This window comes from Somniosus microcephalus, chromosome 13 (genome assembly GCF_052327205.1).
Source record: "Somniosus microcephalus isolate GS21.2 chromosome 13, FLI_Smic_1.0, whole genome shotgun sequence".
NCBI lineage: Eukaryota > Metazoa > Chordata > Chondrichthyes > Squaliformes > Somniosidae > Somniosus > Somniosus microcephalus.
The window spans coordinates 14,801,637-14,813,869 of NC_140999.1; positions in this window are offsets into that span (position 1 = coordinate 14,801,637).

The following is a 12,233-nucleotide window of genomic DNA, read 5'->3' on the forward strand; positions in this document are numbered from 1 at the left end:
TGCGCATCCCCAATTTTCATCGCTTCGCCATTGGTGGCCATTGCGTCAGCTGCCAAGGCAACTGAGCTCTGGAATTCCCTCCCTCGGCCACTCCACCTCTCTACCTCTCTTCCTTTAAGACGCTCCATAAAAAACTCTTTAATCAAGCTTTTGGTCACCTGATGTGGCTCAAGTCAAATTTTCTTTGATAACGTTGGGACGTTTTACTACGTTTAAGGTGCTGTATAAATGCAAGTTGTTGCTGTTGTCGATGGCATATGGTGCCGTTACACGCCATTACCTGGTCCAAGTGGCCATTCTTTATCTGTGAGCCTGGACAGCAGGCTAGTCATCTTTGAGGGACATCATCGCTGAGCACAATCTTGTCTGCGTCCAACATTCACAGATGCACACTTCTAGCTGGGGTCATTGGAGAATAGTGACTGGGAACACTGGACAATTGTTCTCTTCCTAACCCAGCGGCACCGAAGCCAATTGTAACCCATTATCATCACCAACTAGGGTTACCAACTCTAGTTGGACGTATTCCTAGAGGTTTCATCTCATGACCTCCCGCCTCCGACCGCCCCGCCCCAGTAAGACAGCCTTTCCCCCCCCATCTCCAATATTTTTATAACTAATAAATGAAAGTGTTCAAAGAAATTCGGGGAAAAAAATCATAATTTTGGCATCTTCAGATCTGAGCTTAGATGGTTCTCATTAGACTATTAGAGCATGGAGCGTCTCACAGTTGAGGATAACCCAGTCAGCAGCCAAGATTTTTAACATAGAAACATAGAAGATAGGAGCAGGAGTAGGCCATTCGGCCCCTCGAGCCTGTTCCGCCATTTAATGCGATCATGGCTGATCATCCAAATTCAGCACCCTGTCCCTGCTTTCCTCATAGAAACATAGAAGATAGGAGCAGGAGTAGGCCATTCGGCCCCTCGAGCCTGCTCCGCCATTCAACGAGATCATGGCTGATCATCCAAACCCTAGCACCCGGTCCCTACACCAAGAGCCATCCCACACAAGCCCTATCCCCGTAACCCCACGTATTTAATCCCCCCTAACACTAAGGGCCAATTTTTTTTTTTATCATGGCCAATCAACCTAACCCGCACATCTTTGGACTGTGGGAGGAAACCGGAGCACCCGGAGGAAACCCATGCAAACACGGGGAGAATGTGCAAACTCCACACAGACAGTCACCCGAAGTCGGATTTGAACCCGGGTCCCTGGCGCTGTGAGGCAACAGTGCTAACCACTATGCCACCGTGCTGTTCTCCCAATATCCCTTGATCCCTTTAGCCTTAAGAAATATATCTAACTCCTTCTTGAATATATTTAATGAATTGCCCTCAACTGCCTTCTATGGTAAAGAATTCCATAGGTTCACTCTCTGGGTGAAGAAATTCCTCCTCATCTCAGTCCTAAATGGCTTACCTCTTATCCTTAGACTTAGTCCTGGTTCTGGACTCCCCTGCCATCGGGAACATCCTTCCTGCATCTAGTCTGTCTAGTCCTGTTAGAATTTTATAAGTTTCAATGAGATCCTCTCTCATTCTTCTAAACTCTAGCGAGTACAAGCCCAATCGACCCAATCTCTCTTCATACGTCATTCCTGCCATCCCAGGTATCAGTCTGGTGAATCTTTGCTGCACTCCCTCCATGGCAAGAACATCCATCCTCAGATAAGGCGACCAAAACTGCACACAATAGTCAAGGTGTGGTCTCACCAAGGCCCTGTACAACTGCAGCAAGACATCCTTGTTCCTGTACTCGAACCCTCTCACTATAAAGGCCAACATACCATTTGCCTTCTTATCTGCCTGCTGCGCCTGCATGCTTTTCTCCCGCTTTTGTTCGCAGCAGCGTCCAGGAGATTAAACTTCATCTCCTGGAGATGCCAGGGCAATCCTAGAGAGTTTGTGACCATACACTCAACAGTGATCAGCTCAGTACAGATCAGGCATAAAATCTGGGACCTTCCTCCTCTGTATAATGCACTTTTATAACACTGGTCAACTAAGTACAGTGGTTAAAAAGGATGCATTAATGTGGTACAATAATGCACTATACTCTAATATGTCAGAAACAGGCACTTTGGGATTAACTTTTATAACAAAACTCACACCAACTTTTTAAACTGCGCAGGGTGGAGTGGGGAGCGGGGGAGGGGGGAGATTGCTTGGGGAGAGAACATTAGTATCAGTGGCAAGCCACTGTCCGTACCAGGAAACCTGAGCTTCGAGAGGGTAAACAATATTAAGGCGTAAAGATAATCCTCGGGTTCTTCTAGCCTTTTACTCTGAGAAAATGAGTTTGCTGAATTGATCCGGGAGAAATGTTGCATTGATCTTACTCAGTATTTAATTCTTCAAGTTCCACAATTTTTCAAATATAGTGGAACTTCAGTCATCCATCATAATGAAGGGATTCTTCCCCAATGAAAACTGAAATTGGTGAATAATCAAGAGCTTCTATTTCTCCTGTGAATAGATGTTTTAGATGAGCTTCATGAACTTCTGTTTTATTACATCGAGAGTTCTTTTTGAAAGTATAAATTCTAGCAGATAACCAAGGCTCCACATTTTTTAACCACATCTTTTATCTTATTGTAGGCTGCTCAGCATTGCTATAAAAATGAAAGGCACAGGAAATAAAACATATACTGTATGTATTTTATACATAGACCCGGGGGGGGGGGGGAGCTGGTGGGGCTACTACGTTGAACAGAAAATACTTCACTAAGACTTTCCTTCCCCTTAAATGAGATAACTTATGCAGGTACATTAACTAATCCCCAGTGTAACACAAACTCAGATATAACAGCCTAATTTTATTTGAATGCCATACAGACTTCTTTACTCTCTTCACAGAAGGTACTGAACAGCTAGTAGTTCTCTTCTCCTGAAGGCATTGCTTCACACTGGGGTATGGTTCCAAGGATGCTAGCCCCCTTCTGCTCCCTCGCCCCAAGTGCCCATCCTTCAGATGTGAGCCTAGACGGTTCTCGTTAGGCTATTAGAGCATGGAGCGTTTCACAGTTGAGGATAGCCCTGTCAGTAGCCAACATTCATATGGCATGCACCTTCCAGCAGGGATCACTGGATGGTGACCAGCGAGGTGTACCCTAGCTGATATCTGCCCCCACCCCCTCCCTTAAGCACAGACGTGCTGCAGCATTGCAGCCCGATCACTACCATGGCCAGAATGACCTAACTCGGCACAGACTTGAGGATTAAATAGAAACATAGAAGATAGAAGCAGGAGTAGGCCATTCGGCCCCTCGAGCCTGTTCCGCCATTTAATGAGATCATGGCTGATCATCCAAATTCAGTACCCTGTCCCTGCTTTCTCCCCATATCCCTTGATCCCTTTAGCCTTAAGAAATATATCTAACTCCTTCTTGAATATATTTAATAAGTTGGCCTCAACTGCCTTCTGTGGTAGAGAATTCCACAGGTTCACCACTCTCTGGGTGAAGAAATTCCTCCTCATCTCTGTCCTAAATGGCTTACCCTTTATCCTTAGACTGTGACCCCTGGTTCTGGAACATTTTGACCCCTATGACCCATGTACCACACTGGGCATTGCCATCTGAGCTATCAAGGAAGCACTGTGTGTCGCACTTAGAAAGAAAGCTAGATAAACACGAGGCAGAAAGGAATAGAAGATTATGCTAATAGAGTTAAATGAAGAGGGGTGGGAGGAGGCTCGGGTGGAGCATAAACACCAGCATGGACCAGTTGGGCCGAATGGCCTGTTTCTGTGCTGTAAATTCTATGTAAAGGAAAATTGACTTGTGAGATAGATGAAGACCAAGTCAAAAATGAGGTCTATGTTGAGAATACCTAGCAATATTTAGCCTAAAACTCTCATGTATTAATTTTGTTAATTGTTCAAATCAGTTAGTCTGGTTAAATGAAGTTTTATTTTTTTAATTGTTCTTTGTCTTTTTATTTTATTTGGACAGCCCTTTTGACTGGTGCTGTTTTCCATCCTTTCGTGTTTGGGGGCAATATGCAGTTTGACACCGAGCTCTAAGATATCATTTCAAAACACTCCACTTATTTTGTACAATATCTGAAAAAGGGCACGATTTGTTTTTAACTCCAAACTGATAAACAGAATGAGGAAAATACACTGAACCACAGAATATCTTTCTCATTTGATTTAAGAGTTGAAAAAAATGTAAATGTATTGGTTTCATTTTTTTATGTAAAGGGAAAAAACCACGTTAAAAGTTGATGTAGCAGCCACTGTTAAATCAGATGGCTTCCTGCAAAACACTGGACTCAGTGGGGGTCAGGACTCGGCGCGGGTAAGGACTCAGTAGTTTAATGTGTCTGTAAGTACTAACATAATCCAGATAGGAGTAAGCTGTGTTTCCTATTTTTGAATCTTTGTGGTTTTCAAAGTAGAATCTGTAAAGCTCTTTCACAGACAAAGGAAATGTATTTCCACCAAAATAAGTCACAATGGTTTTACATTTGTCCTGTAGAATATCTCCCCGCTGAACGAATATTTTTCTCTTGCAAATATTTCCTATAAGCACTGGGATTGTGAGGAGAGAGAATTGCATATCGCATTACATTACCAACTCTGTTGTGGCCGTAGGTATTTAGACATGGAGCTGGAATTAATCTTTCAGACACTTAAGGACTTTATTTCCCTATAAAACACAGTGCCTACTCTCTCTACTGATTGTAATGGATGAGCGTGGGCACCGTCTTGCTAAACAGGACTTTCATTCGTACTAAATATGCACAATCAATGGTTGCCATGGAGAAATCAGGCATGATCTATGATGTACCATCACCAATGTCTTGCTGAGTTCATTCTTCATCACTGGCGCTGAGCCTGCCCGCTCAGTGATTGCTATGGAGAAAGTATATATAACCTACAATCTATTTTCCTTAATAACCAGCTCTGTTCAGTTCTACTTTGCCACTGCTGCTGAAATGCTCATCCATGCCTTTGTCATTCCTAGACCAAACCTTTCCAGTGCCCTCCCTGTTGGCTCGCTAGCTCCATCTTACATAGCTTCCAGCTCATGCAGAACTCTGCTGCCACATAAGATTCAGTTCACCTATCACCCCAATCCTTGCTAACCTCAACTGGCTCCCCATTCCTTAGTGCATCGAGTTCAAATTCCTTGTCCTTGTCTTCAAATCCCTCCTGTCCTTAAATAGTCTTGTTCAGTCATTATCACTGGAGACCATTAAAAAAAATCAAAAAATTAAATTTTCATTTAATATATTTAATTAAATGGCATTTTAAATATGTAATTTTTAATTTTATTTATTTTATGTGTTTGTGTATTTTTTAAGTGATCCTCATTCATACTTATGGGAGTCCCGTACGTACAGAATCCCCATAAGTATGAATGGGGATTCCCTTCTTTTATTGGTTGGGCCGGCCCAGGTGATCCCAGGGACGCTTGCGAACCGCCTGCGCCCCTGGGATACGTGGGCCTCTGCCGGCGCGGACCCGGAGAGGCCCAGGATCGCGAGCCTCCGTATCTCCCGGGCCACCAGGTAAATGCGTAGTGTTTTTTTTTTAAACAGGTCGGAGGCATCCGCCGGCGGGAAGCCTCCGATCGCTGATTTTGGGCCCATATATTCCACCTGTAACGAGACCTGCTCAGTTCATTCATTAACCCTTTGAGTACTGGGAGAAAAATGCAAACTGGTCGCATTCAATGAATATCTTTCATAGAAACCTCTGCAAAAATGTATTTTCTCTATTGGGCTGCACTGATCCCAATTAGCCGTCTAAATATTCTAATGAATGCAACTTTGCAAAACGTACGGAATCAAAGAACTTTCCTTAAAGGAAGGTGCTGTCAAACTAAAGAAAAAGTCATGTTTTTGCTACTGCTGCAGAAATACTATTGTACTCTCTAAAGGTCTAATGTAAGTGTCCTATTGAGGGAGGGTTCAGTAATTGAGATTCAGTGTCTGTCCTTTACTTTGCCCTCGCTTTGTCAAGACTGCACACATTGCTAAACAGTGTTATATTTCATGTTAATTGATTGTCGTCTCTCCTACTCGTTACAATCTTGATGGTGTCTTGTGCTGTTGGTCCTTCATCTAGGTTTTTAAAAAAATGTCCCTTTTTAGATTTGTTTACATGATGCTGGCCTGTTTATGCAGCACCACAAGTACCTTTGTTCTCAGTTTCATCGCCTTACACTTGAATACAATGTCCCCCTGTCAGCCATATTGTAATAGGAATTCTATGGTTCTCCACTCCATTCATCCAGGAAAAACTGATCAATCACTATTGAATTGACCCTCACACTAGAAATAAACTACTGCAGCTTCAGTGGCTCTGCAAGGTAACATGCTGTCTGGGTAGATATTTTTTTTTAAATACACTGCACTTTCGTTTTTAACTGAACTATTTATTTTGTTATTTAACACTCTGCCCTGCCCTTTTGTCCTCTTCTAAGTCACTGACCAATGTTAGGGTATCATTCTACAGGATACAAACAACTTTCTTATACTTCACTCAAGTGGTCGTTCTTTATCTGTGGCCTAACACAGTGGGCATGGGTAGGCTATTCAACTACTGGGGCATCACAATCGACTTCGGTCCTGGTTCTCACCCAACTGCCACTTACACACACTTTCCAACAGGGGTCACTGGATAAGAACTGTGGTTGATTTCCCCCGCTCCCTGCTCCCACCCCAGGGGTGTCAAGACCCAGTTTAGCATCCAACTCCCATTGCAGTTGAGATACGCTAGCTCAGTACACACCGGGGATTGAACCTGTGGCCTTCCTGGTCTGTATGCTACCATACCGGCCAGTCCGTATATCCACAGAACCATCAAGGGCGCTCATTCCTTTCCATATTATTTTAATTTTGAGAAGATGTGATTGCACTAGAGGGGGTACGGAGGAGATTTACGAGGATGTTGCCTGGGCTGGGGAATTTGAGCGAAGAGGAAAGATTGGATAGGCCGAGGTTGTTTTCTTTGGAACAGAGGAGGCTGAGGGGCGACTTAATTGAGGTGTATAAAATTATGAGGGGCTTAGATCGAGTGGATAGGAAGGACTTATTTCCCTTAGCAGAGAGATCAATAGCCAGGGGACATAGATTTAAGGTAATTGGTAGAAGGATTAGAGGGGAGTGGAGAACTTTTTTCACTCAGAGGGTGGTGGGGGTTGGAACTCACTGCCTGAAAGGGTGGTAGAGGCAGAAACCCTCATCACATTTAAAAAGTACCTGGCTATGCCCTTGAAGTGCCGCAACCTACAGGGCTACGGACCAAGAGCTGGAAAGTGGGATTAGGCTGGAGAGCTCTTTTTCGGCCGGCACAGACACGATGGGCCGAATGGCCTCCTTCTGTGCTGTAAATTTCTAAGATTCTATATGCATAGAAATATATTGGATACCATTAGTAGACATAACATGGCTTGGAGCGAACACCTTGCAGTTTCAGCAGGACCCGGAGGCTAAATTAAAACTGGGAACTCATTAAAAGTGATTATTTTATCTACAGTACTAGGAGGTATAATTGCCAATAACTAACTTCAGAATATATATAACCTAAATGTATTAAAATAATATAGGGTTACAATGTTTCATAGAATTCTGTGCATGTCGTGATTTCAGGGTTCACATGCTGATCTGTGGCTTAACTGAGCTGTACAGATTTAGGGAAGTAGGGCCTATCATGGGAGTCAATACATTTCAGTTCAGTTCGCAATTCTTCAATTGCCACAAACTTCGATATATGCAAATGCTGGCTATATGCACATTTGGTTGTGCAACAGTCAGCGGTCTTACATGCAATTGTGACATTAACCCATTTCTCTTTTTTGCCCCACCTGACCTACGCCACACAAACACCCCACTGTGCACTGTATCCTCATTTCCGCACATATTCTTCAACGGAAGATTTCAGGCAGCTTAAGATAGCATCACCATTAAAACACATTCACAGGTTTTATTAGGTATCAGCTGTGGCTCAGTTGGGAGCACTCTCTGGGGGCTTGAGTACAACATCTAGGCCGACACGCCAGTGCAGTACTGAGGGAGCACGGCACTGTTGGAGGTGCCGTCTTTCGGATGAGATGTTAAGGCCGAGGCCCCGTCTGTCCTCGCAGGTGGGCATAAAAGATCCCATGGCACTACTTCAAAGAGGAGCAGGGGAGTTCTCCCCGGTGTCCTGGCCAATATTTATCCCTCAACCAACAGCTAAAAACAGATTATCTGGTCAATATCACACTGCTGTTGGTGGGAGCTTGCTGTGCACAAATTGGCTGCCGCGTTTCCCACATTACAACAGTGACTAGACTTCAAAAGTACTTCATTGGTTGTAAAGCGCTTTGGGACTTCCTGAGGTCATAAAAGGCGCTATATAAATGCAAGTCTTTTTATTATATGGGTGGATTTAGCAAATTAGTGCTCCCTGCCCAGATCGTCACATGGTGGAAGCTCGTATCGTGAATTCAGCCGTGAAATTGAGACTGCACCACAATAATGGGTGTAAAAGTTAAAGGCAACACAGACCTCTGCACACAAATTCCTGACAGGTGCTCCTGTTATGCTAAGCTCTGTGCCAAGAGCATTAATTTGTAAAATGTACTCCATAATATATAGGACCACAGATGAAAGACATCTGTGTATAAGTATCTCAGTGGCAGGTACTTGCAATGATATCATGCGAATCAACCTACACTGAGCCTGCATTTACTGCAATTAATATATCAATTACTGCTACTTTTACAGTTATCTGTGATAAATATAGTAGCGGATGTACGAATGCTATTATCTCTGAAAGTAACTTTCAATCTCCCTGGCCCAGATACCTCAATAAACTGAATGCCAATGTTTCCAACATAACAGGAACAAAGCAGCACCAAAAGTAGAAGAGGTCCTGAATGATGCCTCATTACCATATGCTGTCCTATAAATGCAGACATTCATAATGTCCATATTAAAACTTTAAAAATCATGCCATACTGGCAAAGTGCAGGGAAATTAGATATAAATAGATAATCCTAGCTGCAAAGCTAGCTTAAGTGATGCGTCAAATGGCCTTCGTCTGTACTGTGATTTCTGTGATTCTATTTGTAAATACTGTAGTAACAGATGATCCAGCAAACATGCTCTGGTGGGTTTATGTCATATGTAAGAATTCATGAATTACTTACACCCAGCCTGTTTTTACACTGATATATGAAATCATTCCAAGCATAGCACAATTTCTATCTAGTTATAATTAATATATTAACAACCTTATGTCTGTGTGAACTTCCTGTCAAATGTTTCCATTAGAAACTGCTTACATAAGTATATCTGGTTACACCCTCCTGCCAGAGAAGGCATTGCAGCACTGCCACTGGTAGGAGGGTGTAATTACAGCGTGACAAGTTTACATAGGCAGTTCCCATTATAACTCCGAACAAAGCAATTTTTAATGGAAACATATAAAAAATAAGCACAGAATGTATGACTTTTAAATGGGGACTTAATTATGTATGCATGACCTGGACTAAATATAATCATCCCTCTAACCTTACTCCACCTGGTCTATTCTTGCCTTGACGCCCTGTTTGAAAACATCAACTAGTAATACATTAAAAATCATACAACTGCATACACTTCCTGTCAACTTTCTCCATTATAAATACATTTGTGTGTCCACATTTATAATGGAAAGTGCCTATGTCATGCTGTTACACTCTTCCACCAGTGGAGGCATGACAATTTACATCAGCAGTTCCATTGCAAGTGCGGATATAGGTAGTTATATAACGGAAACATAAAATTAAGGACTGAATGTATGACTTTAAAATGGTAACGGAATTATGTATGGGTACTCTGCTCCAATTTACCCCAGCCCTCTAACCCTGCTTCACCTGAAGATTACACTTGATTTTGATTTCCCTTGTGCAACACCACAAGAGATCTATTAGTCTTTGCATATAAAATCATGGTTCAGCACAGGCCAGTCACGGATTTTAAGAAGTCTCTGCAGCCAGAGTGTTATGAAGAAAATTACTTACTTAGGTTCCTGATTAATGAATCATCTTCCATTTCTTATACGTTACTGCAAACTCACTGATGTTTACAAATATTTAATTTATGCTTTAAGGGACTGTATATACATTTCACCTTTCCCACCCAGATCTGTCAAAAACATCTCAGAGTTCTGACTGAAATTGGAAGGTCTTGGACCTTGTGGGTAGAAAAGGGTTTAATTGAATGTCGATCATTTTGATGGATTTTTTCAGTGGAATAAATAAAACAAATAAGCAGTGTATAATACCCCCATTTACTGCAGTGTTTATAGTGTGTGCAACTTAAAGAATGGAAAGGAATAATTAACAGTCTCTAATGGACAATTTCTTCAAACGTCTGTATGTATATGAGTAGGTGTTCCGCAGATACATTTGTACAGTGTTGAACTATAAATTGAATTACTTCTTATTTTGTATCATTATCTGTCTGAAATTTTCTGTGTTAATTCTGTTTTTGATTTCTTTAATCAAAATGTTGGCTGCTGTTAAAAGGGACTTTGGAGAGAACTGAAAGAAATACTGGTGTAAATAATGTGCATTCACCACTAAATTCTTGATACGTGTTGTAACTATTGTGCTATTACAATGAGAAAATGTACTGCTGAATTATAGTGCACGTGTGTTTTTTCCTTATTAAAGAAAAAAGCAAAATCTGTTATCTTTAAGCAGTTACTTGCAACATTTGGCACAATATAAAGAGCAACTTGCCGCTCCCGCACTGTTACCTCTGGTGTCCCTCAAGGATCTATTCTTGGCCACCTCCTATTTCTCATCTACATGCTGCCCCTCGGCGACATCATTCGAAAACACAGCGTCAGTTTCCACATGTATGCTGACGACACCTCACCACCACCTCACAACCCCTCCTCTACTGTATCTAAATTGTCAGACTGCTTGTCCGACATCCAGTGCTGGGTGAGCAGAAATTTCCTCCAACTAAATATTGGGAAGACCGAAACCATTGCCTTCAGTCTCAGCCACAAACTCCGTTCCCTAGCCACTGACTCCATCCCTCTCCCTAGCAACTGTCTGAGGCTGAACCACACTGTTCGCAACCTTGGCGTTATATTTGACCCCAAGATGAGCTTCCGACCACATATCCACGCCATCACTAAGACCGCCTATTTCCACCTCCGTAACATCGCCCGACTCCACCCCACCTCAGCTCATCCGCTGTTGAAACCCTCATCCATGCCTTTGTTACCTCTAGACTTGACTATTCCAACGCACGCCTGGCCAGCCTCCCACTTTCTACCCTCTGTAAACTTGAGGTCATCCAAAACTCTGCCGCCCATGTCCAAACTCACACCAAACCCTGTGCTCGCTGACCTACTGTGGTAAACCACTTTTATCGTTACACTATAGTTATCACTGTTGTATTGTTATCACCGTTATCACTGTTGTATCACGATACGAGGTTGCCTCTTGTCGCGCTGTTATACCTGGGCTGACCACCTCCGACTCCGCCCATGGCTCCACCTACCTGCCCAGGTATAAAGGTAGTCGACTGGCTGGTATTCCTCCTTGTTGGACCCGATCACCCACGAGGGTGGGCTCTGTTATTTAGTCAATAAAAACCTTTAGTTACGTTCCTAACTCGTCGCTTTTTATTGGACGAATTGATAGGTATATCAATTTTATTGACTAAATTTTAAAGATGTCTACTACTGGCCAGCCAGAAGCCCTCCCAGAAGCACAGCCACAGCAGCTTTCAGACACCGGGCTACACCAGCCACACCAGCCGGCTTGGCTGCAAGCCCTCAAACCACCGTACCTGGATCTAAACCCACAGGCAGCAAACTCAGCCCTCAACTTCAAACACTGGCTGGACTGCTTCGAATCCTACCTGGAAGAATCCGGCGCCCCGCAGAGATCCAAACTAAGACTTCTGAACGCCCAAGCGAGCCCGAGAGTATACGCACTCATCCAGGACACGACTACATACGAGGCCGCTATCAACCTACTGAAACAGCAGTACCGCAGCCCGGTAAATTACATGTACACCAGGCACCTCCTAAGATCCCGCCCGCAACAGCCAGGAGAGTCTGTAGCTGAATTTTTACGGGCGCTAAGAGCACTCGGCAGGAACTGTGACTTTAAAGCGGTGACGGCTGTTGAAAATACGGAAGATAATATCCGCGATGCCTTTGTGAAAGGCCTACGGTCCGACTACTCACGGCAAAGACTGCTTGAAGCTAAAGACCTCGACCTG